We start from the raw sequence: 18311 nt of genomic DNA on the forward strand, positions 1-18311 counted from the left end.
ATGATGTTGTAAAACGTGCACTCAATATTAGTAAGTAAGTAAGTAAATTTATTTATATAGTGCCTTTCACAGACATAAGGCCATGTACACACGTTGTCGGGTATTTGTAAAACCAAATATCTTACCCTTTCAGTTTGGGGAAAAAACTTCATCCACACTACGTCATTTAAAAAAAAAATCTGCCAAACCTTTGGGTGGCGGTACTGATTAAAATTCTATCCAATCAGGAGCCTTATTTTCTTGTCGTCACTTCCACAAAAACTAAAAACATGGCGCCAACCTCGTTCGCGTGGACCGATAAGGAGTCGGAATTACTTCTAACCGTAGTTTTAGAATACAAAGTTAACATATATGCACACAAAAAGCGCCTGGACAATGGACAATACCAACACTTTGAGAGCAGCCATGTACCCAGACGTTTAATACTGCCATGAACACTCCTGGCCAGTAGATGGCAGTAGCAGCCTTGAAAAAATGTCAAACAAAATTCCAGATAATCCGTGTCTGCTACATTTAAGATGCATGGAATTTAACAAACGCAAATACACTAATGTCTATAAACCCAGAGAATATATTCACGAGAGTTTTAGGCACTAGAGTTTAATGCTGTTATCTGTGGACCCTGAACAGAGTGTCTGAAATGCATTTGTCCTTTCGTGAACGTCTGAGATTACCTTATGCTACCCATAATGCATTGCTGCCTGGCACAGCATGTGCTCACAAAACCTTAAAAATTAGCACATTACTTTAAAACGAAAACATATATCTGATATTTTCATTTTATAAACTTCAGACATGACAATAATTTTAAATAACTTGAACCATAAGTTAAACATGTATGCCTCTGGATGACTTGGTGACATTGCGATTATATCAGTATGGTGTTAAAGGAAATTTTTTTTTTTTTTTGGGTCACTAGTTCTCCTTTGCTTACAGACGATAGTGTGGTTTCTGTTTGCAGAGGATAGAGCAACATGCTTATTAGGAAACTTTTAACAGGTAGGTCTCAACAGCTTTAACAGTTTTAAAAATGTTTTTTCACTGTTCAGCTTAGTTTAGTATGTTATCGGTCTAAAAGTTATCGGACAGTAATTCATCGGAAGATAATTAGTCCGATGATGGTTTTTAAATTTATCTAAAAAGATAATCCGATAATGAAAACATTATCTTTGATAATTATCGGTTATCGGATTATCGGAAGTGTGCCCACCACTGGCCCTAAGCTTCAATAACAGACCCAGAATTTAGATGAAGATAATGTCAAGACCTGTTCCGATTGCTAATAAAATGAATTCTAAAAGGATAGGAGGCATAGTTTCATACTATGCCAGTATGCTAGCCATACAAAATGGAGAATAAATGTATCTTATGTCTGGACTTGAATGTCTCTACAGAATCAGACTGTTGTATCTCCATAAGGAGATCATAACACAAACCAGGTGCACAATAAGAGAAGGCTCTGTGGCCCACAGACTTCTTATTCACCCTCGTGACACAAAGTAGTCCTGCACCCTGAGAATGCATATCCTGGGCTGGTACATAGGGTTTAATTAGGTCCATAAGTAGAGAGATGCTAGTCTGTGAATAATTTTATAGGTTAATAGCAAAACCTTAAAATCTGACATCACAGAGACAGGAAGCCAGTGAAGAGATGCCAAAATGAGTGTAATGTGGTTGAACTTTCTGCTTCCTGTCAGCAGCTGAAAGACATCATTAAAAGTTCAAAATTGCCATGACGTTCATGCTATGATGAGTGCATGTAAATGTTCCACCACAACTGCAGAAATAAAATTAAAGGCTGTTTGAAGTCTGCCAGATCTTGTGGATGAACTGGCATAATATATCAGACATAATTTCAGCAAGAGTCAAAATAGTTCTATTGAGATATTGCCACTTTGAAAAAAGGAGTATGTCTGAATTGATTAATCAACTTTGTATTATCATTTTGTGCTCCAGATTATGTTGGATGGTTTTAAATGACATAATAATGGGTATTGATTTTGAGTAACGGTAAACTTTTGAGCATATTACCTAAATGGTTTGGAAATGTAAAGGTGTGTATAAGGAGCAATTTAGGGTTTTATTGTACTTTTCTTTAAATGCCACCTAAATGATGTTAAAACAGTTTTTATGAGTTTAGATATTACCCTCCTGTGGTTGGGAGGGAGTGTCATTCAACCATACACAGGCAGTTGAATTACAACTGTGATACCCCGAGAGGGAATTCATTCTGCTCCACACTGAACCACATATCTTAGGGAGTCATTCTCAGCAGGCAGCTTGATCACATCTATGATTCATTTCATGACATAAAGTCTCAGATCACACTGTGATGTCTGATTTTGTTCTTCTGCACTGTTAAATGTGAATTAAGAACTAGGAAAATGCATTATTTGTGTTTTAGATCTAATATTGCTTGCCTCTACTGGTGGTTGGCTCTCACTGCGGTATTGTATCACTTCCTGTTCCGGAGCACAGCGGTGGTTTTCTGTATCTGTTAGCTGTTTAATCTGCGCAGTTAGATTGATCTAGTTATCTAGATTACGATTTGTTTCCCAGTGTAATCTTTACGTGCCTTAACTAAAGCACTCCTTCTGCTGAATCACCTCTAAATTATCTACACATTATTCACTTTGCGTGTTTTTAGGAATCCGCTAGCTTAGCGTAGCTACTAGCTCTTAGCCGATTTAGCATGGCGGCTTCTCCTGTCTCTCCCGCACTTTTCTGCTCTGGGTGTGAAATGTTTAGTTATTCCTCGGCCTCCTTTAGCAGTAACGGTACTTGTAATAAGTGTAGCTTATTCGTAGCTTTGGAGGCCAGGCTGGGCGAATTGGAGACTCGGCTCCGCACCGTGGAAAATTCTACAGCTAGCCAGGCCCCTGTAGTCGGTGCGGACCAAGGTAGCTTAGCCGCCGTTAGTTACCCCCTGGCAGATCCCGAGCAGCCGGGAAAGCAGGCCGACTGGGTGACTGTGAGGAGGAAGCGTAGTTCTAAACAGAAGCCCCGTGTACACCGCCAACCCGTTCACATTTCTAACCGTTTTTCCCCACTCGACGACACACCCGCCGAGGATCAAACTCTGGTTATTGGCGACTCTGTTTTGAGAAATGTGAAGTTAGCGACACCAGCAACCATAGTCAATTGTCTTCCGGGGGCCAGAACAGGTGACATTGAAGGAAATTTGAAACTGCTGGCTAAGGCTAAGCGTAAATTTGGTAAGATTGTAATTCACGTCGGCAGTAATGACACCCGGTTACGCCAATCGGAGGTCACTAAAATTAACATTAAATCGGTGTGTAACTTTGCAAAAACAATGTCGGACTCTGTAGTTTTCTCTGGGCCCCTCCCCAATCAGACCGGGAGTGACATGTTTAGCCGCATGTTCTCCTTGAATTGCTGGCTGTCTGAGTGGTGTCCAAAAAATGAGGTGGGCTTCATAGATAATTGGCAAAGCTTCTGGGGAAAACCTGGTCTTGTTAGGAGAGACGGCATCCATCCCACTTTGGATGGAGCAGCTCTCATTTCTAGAAATCTGGCCAATTTTCTTAAATCCTCCAAACCGTGACTATCCAGGGTTGGGACCAGGAAGCAGAGTTGTAGTCTTACGCACCTCTCTGCAGCTTCTCTCCCCCTGCCATCCCCTCATTACCCCATCCCCGTAGAGACGGTGCCTGCTCCCAGACTACCAATAACCAGCAAAAATCTATTTAAGCATAAAAATTCAAAAAGAAAAAATAATATAGCACCTTCAACTGCACCACAGACTAAAACAGTTAAATGTGGTCTATTAAACATTAGGTCTCTCTCTTCTAAGTCCCTGTTGTTAAATGATATAATAATTGATCAACATATTGATTTATTCTGCCTTACAGAAACCTGGTTACAGCAGGATGAATATGTTAGTTTAAATGAGTCAACACCCCCGAGTCACACTAACTGTCAGAATGCTCGTAGCACGGGCCGGGGCGGAGGATTAGCAGCAATCTTCCATTCCAGCTTATTAATTAATCAAAAACCCAGACAGAGCTTTAATTTATTTGAAAGCTTGACTCTTAGTCTTGTCCATCCAAATTGGAAGTCCCAAAAAACAGTTTTATTTGTTATTATCTATCGTCCACCTGGTCGTTACTGTGAGTTTCTCTGTGAATTTTCAGACCTTTTGTCTGACTTAGTGCTTAGCTCAGATAAGATAATTATAGTGGGCGATTTTAACATCCACACAGATGCTGAGAATGACAGCCTCAACACTGCATTTAATCTATTATTAGACTCTATTGGCTTTGCTCAAAAAGTAAATGAGTCCACCCACCACTTTAATCATATCTTAGATCTTGTTCTGACTTATGGTATGGAAATAGAAGACTTAACAGTATTCCTTGAAAACTCCCTTCTGTCTGATCATTTCTTAATAACATTTACATTTACTCTGATGGACTACCCAGCAGTGGGGAATAAGTTTCATTACACTAGAAGTCTTTCAGAAAGCGCTGTAACTAGGTTTAAGGATATGATTCCTTCTTTATGTTCTCTAATGCCATATACCAACACAGTGCAGAGTAGCTACCTAAACTCTGTAAGTGAGATAGAGTATCTCGTCAATAGTTTTACATCCTCATTGAAGACAACTTTGGATGCTGTAGCTCCTCTAAAAAAGAGAGCTTTAAATCAGAAGTGCCTGACTCCGTGGTATAACTCACAAACTCGTAGCTTAAAGCAGATAACCCGTAAGTTGGAGAGGAAATGGCGTCTCACTAATTTAGAAGATCTTCACTTAGCCTGGAAAAAGAGTCTGTTGCTCTATAAAAAAGCCCTCCGTAAAGCTAGGACATCTTTCTACTCATCACTAATTGAAGAAAATAAGAACAACCCCAGGTTTCTTTTCAGCACTGTAGCCAGGCTGACAAAGAGTCAGAGCTCTATTGAGCTGAGCATTCCATTAACTTTAACTAGTAATGACTTCATGACTTTCTTTGCTAACAAAATTTTAACTATTAGAGAAAAAATTACTCATAACCATCCCAAAGACGTATCGTTATCTTTGGCTGCTTTCAGTGATGCCGGTATTTGGTTAGACTCGTTCTCTCCGATTGTTCTGTCTGAGTTATTTTCATTAGTTACTTCATCCAAACCATCAACATGTTTATTAGACCCCATTCCTACCAGGCTGCTCAAGGAAGCCCTACCATTATTTAATGCTTCGATCTTAAATATGATCAATCTGTCTTTGTTAGTTGGCTATGTACCACAGGCTTTTAAGGTGGCAGTAATTAAACCATTACTTAAAAAGCCATCACTTGACCCAGCTATCTTAGCTAATTATAGGCCAATCTCCAACCTTCCTTTTCTCTCAAAAATTCTTGAAAGGGTAGTTGTAAAACAGCTAACTGATCATCTGCAGAGGAATGGTCTATTTGAAGAGTTTCAGTCAGGTTTTAGAATTCATCATAGTACACAAACAGCATTAGTGAAGGTTACAAATGATCTTCTTATGGCCTTGTTCTGTTAGACCTCAGTGCTGCTTTTGATACTGTTGACCATAAAATTTTATTACAGAGATTAGAGCATGCCATAGGTATTAAAGGCACTGCGCTGCGGTGGTTTGAATCATATTTGTCTAATAGATTACAATTTGTTCATGTAAATGGGGAATCTTCTTCACAGACTAAAGTTAATTATGGAGTTCCACAAGGTTCTGTGCTAGGACCAATTTTATTCACTTTATACATGCTTCCGTTAGGCAGTATTATTAGACGGTATTGCTTAAATTTTCATTGTTACGCAGATGATACCCAGCTTTATCTATCCATGAAGCCAGAGGACACACACCAATTAGCTAAACTGCAGGATTGTCTTACAGACATAAAGACATGGATGACCTCTAATTTCCTGCTTTTAAACTCAGATAAAACTGAAGTTATTGTACTTGGCCCCACAAATCTTAGAAACATGGTGTCTAACCAGATCCTTACTCTGGATGGCATTACCCTGACCTCTAGTAATACTGTGAGAAATCTTGGAGTCATTTTTGATCAGGATATGTCATTCAAAGCGCATATTAAACAAATATGTAGGACTGCTTTTTTGCATTTACGCAATATCTCTAAAATCAGAAAGGTCTTGTCTCAGAGTGATGCTGAAAAAGTAATTCATGCATTTATTTCCTCTAGGCTGGACTATTGTAATTCATTATTATCAGGTTGTCCTAAAAGTTCCCTAAAAAGCCTTCAGTTAATTCAAAATGCTGCAGCTAGAGTACTGACGGGGACTAGAAGGAGAGAGCATATCTCACCCATATTGGCCTCTCTTCATTGGCTTCCTGTTAATTCTAGAATAGAATTTAAAATTCTTCTTCTTACTTATAAGGTTTTGAATAATCAGGTCCCATCTTATCTTAGGGACCTCGTAGTACCATATCACCCCAATAGAGCGCTTTGCTCTCAGACTGCAGGCTTACTTGTAGTTCCTAGGGTTTGTAAGAGTAGAATGGGAGGCAGAGCCTTCAGCTTTCAGGCTCCTCTCCTGTGGAACCAGCTCCCAATTCAGATCAGGGAGACAGACACCCTCTCTACTTTTAAGATTAGGCTTAAAACTTTCCTTTTTGCTAAAGCTTATAGTTAGGGCTGGATCAGGTGACCCTGAACCATCCCTTAGTTATGCTGCTATAGACGTAGACTGCTGGGGGGTTCCCATGATGCACTGTTTCTTTCTCTTTTTGCTCTGTATGCACCACTCTGCATTTAATCATTAGTGATCGATCTCTGCTCCCCTCCACAGCATGTCTTTTTCCTGGTTCTCTCCCTCAGCCCTAACCAGTCCCAGCAGAAGACTGCCCCTCCCTGAGCCTGGTTCTGCTGGAGGTTTCTTCCTGTTAAAAGGGAGTTTTTCCTTCCCACTGTAGCCAAGTGCTTGCTCACAGGGGGTCGTTTTGACCGTTGGGGTTTTACATAATTATTGTATGGCCTTGCCTTACAATATAAAGCGCCTTGGGGCAACTGTTTGTTGTGATTTGGCGCTATATAAAAAAATTGATTGATTGATTGATTGATTGATATACAGTGCTGGTAGCCCAACAGGCAGTCAATAAAATTATAGTTTGTCAGCCTCTGTGGATGGGAACAGATTGGGTACTGGAGCTGAGGAGCACTTGAGCAAATACATATGTCTATATCACTGTCACCATCTCTGTCAACACAGCTAGTTAACAAGAGTCCATTGTCACCAGCAGAGAGGTGAAAGTGTGGTTGTTCTCCAGGAGCCAAACACAATGCAGTGTCCTGTTTTTGTGGTGGTGCAATGACTGGAATAGTCTTTCTTGGTCCTAAATAATGCTTTGTGAATCTGTTTGGTCTTTTCATGCTATTGCTCAGTGCACGGCACAGAGATGTGAGGAGGCAATCAAACATGTAAGACATTTTCTGAAATGATGCAGCGTAGTACAAGGTTCATTACACATAAATTGCTATGGACTGCACTTTTTTCCCCTCTTCAGAACTCATGACAGCTGTGAAGGCCACCAGTCCTGCAAAGTATTTGGACTCCTCAATGCTGAGACACCTGGGTGCTGGATCAGGCCTATGACACCATGCCACATGGTGAAAATATGTCATACCTGGCTGCTGCTCTTCCCTCACAATGCAACGAGACACTAAGCATTGAACTCTAGCGATGTAGCTATTTATTTGACACAGCATCATTAAAGTGGTACAGTGGTCCCTCGTTTATCGCGGGAGTTACGTTCTAAAAATAACCCGCAATAGGCGAAATCCGCAAAGTAGTCAGCATTAGTTTTTACAATTATTATAGATGTTTTAAGGCTGTAAAACCCCTTACTACACACTTTATACACTCTTCTCAAACAGGCATTAACATTTTCTCACTTTTCTCTCCTGTGTAAACACTCTCTTTTTTCTTCTGGGCGAGAAGATTATAAACAGACACACGTAGAACACGTGTGTGCTCTCCCTTCTCTCACTGCCTCCGGGGGTACGGATGCGGGACCCGCAAAGAATCCAAGTCATGGCCACAGAGCTCTGCGGCTGCGGTATACCGAAACCCTGCAGCGCTGTGGATTTTTCTTCAAGAAATCTATCCTTGCGGGCTGCCGGAGCGCTCCGCATCAAAACAGCGAGCGTAGTCTCTGGAACTGTTGCTGGAGTTGTCCGCAGCTCCACCAAGCAGAGAGGGGGACTGTGTGAGTGCCCCGCTGCGGCATTTACCGAGCCCGCAGACTCAGTAAGCGCATCGGAGGCAGTGAGAGCAATCGCTGTGATGCCGACCAGTGCCGCGACCGGCCCGCCTGATAAGGACGCAGAACACAATGCACTGTCAAAAAAAAGAAGCATGCAAAATTGCACTAAAAAAAATCTGCAAAACTACGAGGCCGCAAAGGTGAACCGCGTTATAGTGAGGGACCACTGTACTCAATGAATGCCAATCAGACCAAATAAGAAAGACACCCAGTCACCACCTTACATCTTCTCAACCATACAGAAACCACCAGGATGCCATAAACTTGGACCTGCAAAATTTCTGGCATCAGGAAACATCTCAGTTCAGGGAACTCATGGCTACATAAGCTCTTCCCAGGTATTGTTTGATCACAAATGTACAAGACCCAGAGATACAAATGACACTGCCGAGCTATTACAAGTGCAACACATTCACTGCAGATAAATCTGATGGCTGTCCTGTCCTGTATCAATGACTTCCTGGACTCAATCACAAACCCATTCCTCACTCAGCTTCTTCTTCTTCATTGACCTGGCTTCAGCTACCACCCCGGGATGGCAAGCATACATTTTCTGTAGTTCATGGTATACTGAAGCCAGATTGTAAGCAAGGGCAAATCTACAGGAGGGAGCAATTACACCCCAGTGTAGAGCACCCCTAACATTACATTCTCTACTTGTAAAACCAATTCACCACTGCATCCACAAGCTCCTCAAAGCATTGAAACAAAAGAGAATCATTGTAAATAAAATCTTCATCCCTGTCCACCCCTCAAATATTTAGCTATGGCCCTGCATCTTTCAGACAGCAACTTTCAGACAGACACACACCAGCCCAGTCTCACTTTTTTTTTTTTTGTGCTCCTGCCATGAAGTGAGTCAAATTTTCGTAACGTTTTTTTTTTTTTTTTTAACTCACTTTTACTAGCCCTACTCCTTCCACCAACCCTAATCATAACCACCACCCCCCCACTTCACTTTTAATTTTGTGTAGCCATCACGGAATCTGCCTGCAGCCCAGCAGAGTGGAGTATCTGAACCATATGAGCCCCTTAAAAGTATAGGGCCACTGAGCTGTTTAAGATTTTAGGCATACAAAATAATTTTCTTTGGCACCAATACAATTGTATTCATTAGCATTTAAATAGGGGATTCATAATATTGCCAATAAAATCAAAATTTGCATTGTCTAAAAAATTTATAAAAAGTTCCCCTTAAGGGAAAAAATCTCAAAAGACCAGATGGCCTTGACCTACTTATGGTAGTTAGACACATAGTTTATGATAGCGACCATAGCGACATCATAGATGACATGGGGGCTTCCCTCAACTGGCACGAGGCATACTGAGAAACACACAGTGACAGACAGTCACAGCAGAGATGCACATGGTGTCTGCTGGCTGGTTAGCTGAAAACACTCTGAAACCACTGTATCTATGTGAAAATCTAAGATGTTTCTCATATAAGATGTAAAGGCTAGTAAGAAATAAACACATCTACATCGAACACATCTGAAGTGATTGACAAGATATCTCATGGTCATCAGCATGCACACTATGTGTGCACGCATTATCCGTGGTCAAAGGTAACTTGTGGTGTTTTCGAAAGCTTGTGGATGTGCACACGCATGTCCTCTTGGAGACGCTGTTAAAACGAAAAGAAGAGATTCATTGTGGAATTCCCCCAGATAAATATGGTTTCTTCATTAAAATGAGCTGCAATTTTACAAGACATTTCTAAAACAACCCGACATTATAATGCTTGGATTTCAGTAGAAACTAAATTTTGTCAGTTTAGTGAAATTTGGGTGCTCCCCAGGTGAAGTTTAAACACACCAATTTAACTTAAACATAAATTTTTAAACAAATGGTAAAGCTGATGATTCAGCAATAAGAACACATCAACCAATCATTAACCAAAAGTGAATGGCTCACTGGTGATTCCTTGGAGCATCTTGCCCTTTGATGACTTTTGATTATAGTAAACACCAAATCTTGATGGAAAATATTGAAAATCGGCATGTTTGAATCCATTAGGGCCCCTTCATACATAGTGTCAGGCAGTACATGCGCCGGGGGCTGGCTGGACACACTGCCAGCAGATGTGGACATGATAAGAGCGCCCTGCTTCTCATTCATGTAATTTCATGACTGTACATCTGTGACCATAGGTCATCTACAGACGAACAAATGGATCATACTTGTACTGCCCGCTTGACAAGAGGGATTCAATAAAATGTGATTTTATATGGTGTGTGGTTTTATTTTTTTAAATACATCTATGTCCTTCTTGATATCAGGCATTTTCCTGCACCTAGGACAGCGATGGTAGCTCAGTGGTAAAGTTTCTGACTGGCAATCAGAGCTTTAGGAAAGTGCAGGTTTGCATCCCGTGGGTGGCATGTATTTTTTTAATTTGTTTTTATTTTCACAGCAGCTGTGTGATGTTTAACCACATCAAGCAGCTGGTCGCAGTGTGTTACCGCATGCACGAACCATTGCAGCAGCATAGTGCATGCCTGCCTGTCAGCTCAATGTTTTCGTGGTTCGCTCATACAAGTTGTTCCACCATGAGTCGTCCTGAGTTGTACTTATTCGTACTATGTGTAGAAGTGGCCCTTATCTTTAGTTCACCATTTTGGGGACGTTAAGTGTGAGGAGAGCAAACATTTTTTTTGATCAACTAAGCAGTACTATAAAAGCCACTTACTCTCATATAGTGCAATAATGAGGCTGCACAAATTAATCCAGGTTATTACAATAACAAATACAGTGGGATTAAATGGCTGAAACATAAATGTTTGTGTGGATGTGATAAACCTTTCTGATTTTGTATTTGTTACAAATACAAAATGACAATGTAATAAAATTCAAGTATTTTAACAAGAGCTATTCACATCTTGACTCAGTGTTGCAGGCAGGAGTCACTGCTGGCATGATAAAAAATGAAAAGAAAATAGAAAAAGTAGGGATATTGCCATTTTCTTCTATTTTTTTTTATTTTGAAAGACAGGGAGAACTGAACAGGAGGATGAGGAGAGCAATGGAAAGACAGAAGACAGTATGCTGGATAAACCAGGATAGTCAGACCAGCAGAAGGCCAGAGAAAGAGGAACAGATGAAGAAGTAAGTGGAGGAAAAAGAAGTGTGTGTGAGTGGTGAAAATGAGCAGGATTCAGACAAGGAGGCTGATGATGATGGGGAAGAGCTTGATGGCAGGGTCCAAATGTAATTACAGATAGACTTGTAAATTTTTATTCTCCTTCCACATAAATTACAGTGCAGTAACAGAAACATGTCACTCAGGAAAATAAAATGTTTTCACTTAATGCCTATTTTCCATTGGATATGTTACAGGATTGGATAAGAAATGATTTACAAATTCTTTTTCTCTTCTTTTTTTTTTTTTTTTTGCTCAGGTGCTGTGGGAGATGGCTGCCTCTCCAGTAGTTCTCTAGCTTTCCCTTTCATAGTTTTCTTTTCCTTTTCTTTCTACCCTCCTGCTCTTGCGAAGACATTGTGTGCTTTATACATATCCCATGATATTTTTAATTTTTCAATGCAACCAGAAGCCATCTTTTTCATTTGTTCAAGAGAGGAACTATTGGCTCCAAGAACAAAGGGACAAGTCAGAATATGACACGACAGGCTCAAGATTGGGTAGTCATTATAAAAAAGGTAGGTGACATTTTTCGAGGGTGGTAATAAATTTTGCAAAGTTTCTATAATTAGGTGGAATAGCATGAGTCCAGAAAGTTTTTAAACTTAAACCCCTTTTAATTTCCTGTCAATTATATAATTTTAATGTTAACTTACTGTATCAATGTATTTCTAAATTGTTTATGTTTTTGTTTTCATATACATGCTATTATTATTATCATTATCGTGCTCATCTGGAAACAATGACTATAGGTCAATAGCTTTAACATCTGTTGTAAGCAAATGCTTTGAAAAGATTATGCTGTCTTTCCTCAAGACGGATGTTAATCCTGTACTTGACCCACTCCAATTTGCTTATAGGCAGGGTAGAGGCACTGATGATGCCATCAACAGCTTAACCCACCTTTCACTTAAGCACTTGGAAGATCCTACTGCATATGCACAGATTTTATTGGTTGATTTCAGTTCAGCCTTTAATACATTACAACCATACCTGTTGCTGTCTAAGTTAAAGGAAATGAATGTTAACCCATTTTTAATTAGATGGTATCATTCTTTTTAAACTAATAGATTACAAGTCAGAGTTAACCAAGCTCTTTCGGTACTCAAATCATCAAGCACAGGTGCACCACAAGGCTGTGTCAATTCTCCTGTTCTCTTCACTCTTTGTACAAATAACTGTATAAATAATTACTGAAATAACTTTGTTTTTAAATTTTCTGATGACACAGCCATTTTGAGCCTACTGCACAAAGATTCAAGTCCAACAAAGTACTTCTCTGAAGTGAAACACTTTGTGCAGTGGTGTGATGACAACCACTTGGTTGTAAATGTTAATAAAACCAAGGAAATGATTCTGGATCCAAGGACTGTTGGGGACCATACTCCTGTGGTCATACATGGTACTCCTATTGACCAGGTCAGCTCATACAAGTACTTGGGGCTGCACATAGACAATACTCTCAGCTGGACTGTACATGTGGACAGTTTGTGTTCTCGACTCCATCAGAGACTTTATTTTCTTCGTAGACTTCGTTTGTATGGTGTCAATCAAAAAATAATGTTGTTGTTTTACCAGGCAGTGTTAGAGAGACTAGTCAGATATGGCATGACTGCCTGGTACGGCAACCTCTCTGTACAACTTAAAACAAAACTTAACAGACAAATTGATAATGCAGTGAAGATAATTGGAAAGAAACAATATCAGTCCCTCAGCTCACTCTATGAAGAGTCTGTCTTGAAAGCAGCTCAGAGGATATTGATGGATTCAGCTCATGTCCTTCACACAGAGTACACTCTCCTTCCCTCTGGGAGAAGGTATAGAGTCCCTCGGAGCAGACTGAATATATATATATATATATATATATATATATATATATATATATATATATATATATATATATATATATATATATATATATATATATACAGTGAGGAAAATAAGTATTTGAACACCCTGCGATTTTGCAAGTTCTTCCACTTAGAAATCATGGAGGGGTCTGAAATTTTTCATCTTAGGTGCATGTACACTGTGACAGACATAAAGTAAAAAATAAAAAATAAAATAAAAATCTGGAAATCACAATGTATGATTTTTTTTTATTATTTATTTGTATGTTACTGCTGCAAATAAGTATTTGAACCCCTACCAATGAGCAAGATTTCTGGCTCACACAGACCTGTTAATTCTTCTTTAAGAAGCCCTCTTATTCTGCTCTCTTGACCTGTATTAATTGCACCTGTTTGAACTTGTTACCTGTATGAAAGACAACTGTTCACACACTCAATCAATAACACTCCAATCTGTCCACCATAGCCAATCAATCAATCAATCAATCAATTTTTTTTATATAGCGCCAAATCACAACAAACAGTTGCCCCAAGGCGCTTTATATTGTAAGGCAAGGCCATACAATAATTATGTAAAACCCCAACGGTCAAAACGACCCCCTGTGAGCAAGCACTTGGCTACAGTGGGAAGGAAAAACTCCCTTTTAACAGGAATAAACCTCCAGCAGAACCAGGCTCAGGGAGGGGCAGTCTTCTGCTGGGACTGGTTGGGGCTGAGGGAGAGAACCAGGAAAAAGACATGCTGTGGAGGGGAGCAGAGATCGATCACTAATGATTAAATGCAGAGTGGTGCATACAGAGCAAAAAGAGAAAGAAACAGTGCATCATGGGAACCCCCCAGCAGTCTACGTCTATAGCAGCATAACTAAGGGATGGTTCAGGGTCACCTGATCCAGCCCTAACTATAAGCTTTAGCAAAAAGGAAAGTTTTAAGCCTAATCTTAAAAGTAGAGAGGGTGTCTGTCTCCCTGATCTGAATTGGGAGCTGGTTCCACAGGAGAGGAGCCTGAAAGCTGAAGGCTCTGCCTCCCATTCTACTCTTACAAACCCTAGGAACTACAAGTAAGCCTGCAGTCTGAGAGCGAAGCGCTCTATTGGGTGATATGGTACTACGAGGTCCCTAAGATAAGATGGGACCTGATTATTCAAAACCTTATAAGTAAGAAGAAGAATTTTAAATTCTATTCTAGAATTAACAGGAAGCCAATGAAGAGAGGCCAATATGGGTGAGATATGCTCTCTCCTTCTAGTCCCCGTCAGTACTCTAGCTGCAGCATTTTGAATTAACTGAAGGCTTTTTAGGGAACTTTTAGGACAACCTGATAATAATGAATTACAATAGTCCAGCCTAGAGGAAATAAATGCATGAATTAGTTTTTCAGCATCACTCTGAGACAAGACCTTTCTGATTTTAGAGATATTGCGTAAATGCAAAAAAGCAGTCCTACATATTGTTTATATGCGCTTTGAATGACATATCCTGATCAAAAATGACTCCAAGATTCTCACAGTAGTACTAGAGGTCAGGGTAATGCCATCCACAGTAAGGATCTGGTTAGACACCATGTTTCTAAGATTTGTGGGGCCAAGTACAATAACTTCAGTTTTATCTGAGTTTAAAAGCAGGAAATTAGAGGTCATCCATGTCTTTATGTCTGTAAGACAATCCTGCAGTTTAGCTAATTGGTGTGTGTCCTCTGGCTTCATGGATAGATAAAGCTGGGTATCATCTGCGTAACAATGAAAATTTAAGCAATACCGTCTAATAATACTGCCTAAGGGAAGCATGTATAAAGTGAATAAAATTGGTCCTAGCACAGAACCTTGTGGAACTCCATAATTAACTTTAGTCTGTGAAGAAGATTCCCATTTACATGAACAAATTGTAATCTATTAGACAATATGATTCAAACCACCGCAGCGCAGTGCCTTTAATACCTATGGCATGCTCTAATCTCTGTAATAAACTTTTATGGTCAACAGTATCAAAAGCAGCACTGAAGTCTAACAGAACAAGCACAGAGATGAGTCCACTGTCCGAGGCCATAAGAAGATCATTTGTAACCTTCACTAATGCTGTTTCTGTACTATGATGAATTCTAAACCTGACTGAAACTCTTCAAATAGACCATTCCTCTGCAGATGATCAGTTAGCTGTTTTACAACTACCCTTTCAAGAATTTTGAGAGAAAAGGAAGGTTGGAGATTGGCCTATAATTAGCTAAGATAGCTGGGTCAAGTGATGGCTTTTTAAGTAATGGTTTAGTTACTGCCACCTTAAAAGCCTGTGGTACATAGCCAACTAACAAAGATAGATTGATCATATTTAAGATCGAAGCATTAAATAATGGTAGGGCTTCCTTGAGCAGCCTGGTAGGAATGGGGTCTAATAAACATGTTGATGGTTTGGATGAAGTAACTAATGAAAATAACTCAGAACAATCGGAGAGAAAGAGTCTAACCAAATACCGGCATCACTGAAAGCAGCCAAAGATAACGATACGTCTTTGGGATGGTTATGAGTAATTTTTTCTCTAATAGTTAAAATTTTGTTAGCAAAGAAAGTCATGAGGTCATTACTAGTTAAAGTTAATGGAATACTCAGCTCAATAGAGCTCTGACTCTTTGTCAGCCTGGCTACAGTGCTGAAAAGAAACCTGGGGTTGTTCTTATTTTCTTCCATTAGTGATGAGTAGAAAGATGTCCTAGCTTTACGGAGGGCTTTTTATAGAGCAACAGACTCTTTTTCCAGGCTAAGTGAAGATCTTCTAAATTAGTGAGACGCCATTTCCTCTCCAACTTACGGGTTATCTGCTTTAAGCTACGAGTTTGTGAGTTATACCACGGAGTCAGGCACTTCTGATTTAAAGCTCTCTTTTTTAGAGGAGCTACAGCATCCAAAGTTGTCTTCAATGAGGATGTAAAACTATTGACGAGATACTCTATCTCACTTACAGAGTTTAGGTAGCTACTCTGCACTGTGTTGGTATATGGCATTAGAGAACATAAAGAAGGAATCATATCCTTAAACCTAGTTACAGCGCTTTCTGAAAGACTTCTAGTGTAATGAAACTTATTCCCCACTGCTGGGTAGTCCATCAGAGTAAATGTAAATGTTATTAAGAAATGATCAGACAGAAGGGAGTTTTCAGGGAATACTGTTAAGTCTTCTATTTCCATACCATAAGTCAGAACAAGATCTAAGATATGATTAAAGTGGTGGGTGGACTCATTTACTTTTGAGCAAAGCCAATAGAGTCTAATAATAGATTAATGCAGTGTTGAGGCTGTCATTCTCAGCATCTGTGTGGATGTTAAAATCGCCCACTATAATTATCTTATCTGAGCTAAGCACTAAGTCAGACAAAAGGTCTGAAAATTCACAGAGAAACTCACAGTAACGACCAGGTGGACGATAGATAATAACAAATAAAACTGGTTTTTGGGACTTCCAATTTGGATGGACAAGACTAAGAGTCAAGCTTTCAAATGAATTAAAGCTCTGTCTGGGTTTTTGTTTAATTAATACGCTGGAATGGAAGATTGCTGCTAATCCTCCGCCCCGGCCCGTGCTACGAGCATTCTGACAGTTAGTGTGACTCGGGGGTGTTGACTCATTTAAACTAACATATTCATCCTGCTGTAACCAGGTTTCTGTAAGGCAGAATAAATCAATATGTTGATCAATTATTATATCATTTACCAACAGGGACTTAGAAGAGAGAGACCTAATGTTTAATAGACCACATTTAACTGTTTTAGTCTGTGGTGCAGTTGAAGGTGCTATATTATTTTTTCTTTTTGAATTTTTATGCTTAAATAGATTTTTGCTGGTTATTGGTAGTCTGGGAGCAGACACCGTCTCTACGGGGATGGGGTAATGAGGGGACGGCAGGGGGAGAGAAGCTGCAGAGAGGTGTGTAAGACTACAACTCTGCTTCCTGGTCCCAACCCTGGATAGTCACGGTTTGGAGGATTTAAGAAAATTGGCCAGATTTCTAGAAATGAGAGCTGCTCCATCCAAAGTGGGATGGATGCCGTCTCTCCTAACAAGACCAGGTTTTCCCCAGAAGCTTTGCCAATTATCTATGAAGCCCACCTCATTTTTTGGACACCACTCAGACAGCCAGCAATTCAAGGAGAACATGCGGCTAAACATGTCACTCCCGGTCTGATTGGGGAGGGGCCCAGAGAAAACTACAGAGTCCGACATTGTTTTAGCAAAGTTACACACCGATTTAATGTTAATTTTAGTGACCTCCGATTGGCGTAACCGGGTGTCATTACTGCCGACGTGAATTACAATCTTACCAAATTTACGCTTAGCCTTAGCCAGCAGTTTCAAATTTCCTTCAATGTCGCCTGCTCTGGCCCCCGGAAGAGCAGGCCAAGACCAAAGAGCTGTCGAAGGACACCACGGACAAAACTGTAGACCTTCACAAGGCTGGGATGGACTACAGGACAACAGGCAAGCAGCTTAATGGAAGACAACAACTGTTATGATTATAAATTAGAAAGTGAAAGAAACACAAGATGACTGTCAATCTCCCTCGGTCTGGGATTCCATGCAAGATCTCACTTTGTGGGGTAAGTATGATGACCTGAAGAGAGCTGGGACCACAGTCACAAAGATTACATTAGTAACACATGATGCTGTCGTGGTTTAAAATCCTGCAGGGCAGCAAGGTTCCCCTGCTCAAGCCAGCACATGTCCAGGTCCATTTGAAGTTCACCAGTGACCATCTGGATGATCCAGAGGAGGCATGGGAGAAGGTCATCTGGTCAGATGAGACCAGAATAGAGCTTTTTGCAATCAACTCCACTCACCATGTTTAGAGGATGAGAACAACCCCAAGAAAACCATCCCAACCGTGAAGCATGGGGGTGGAAACATCATACTGTGGGGGTGCTCTTCTGCAAAGGGGACAGGATGACTGCACCGTATTGAAGGGAGGATGGATGGGGTCATGTATTGCGAGATTTTGGCAAACAACCTCCTTCCCTCAGTAAGCGCATTGAAGATGGGTCATGGCTGGGTCTTCCAGCATGACAATGACCCCAAACACACAGCCAG

This window comes from Thalassophryne amazonica, chromosome 11 (genome assembly GCF_902500255.1).
Source record: "Thalassophryne amazonica chromosome 11, fThaAma1.1, whole genome shotgun sequence".
Lineage (NCBI taxonomy): Eukaryota > Metazoa > Chordata > Actinopteri > Batrachoidiformes > Batrachoididae > Thalassophryne > Thalassophryne amazonica.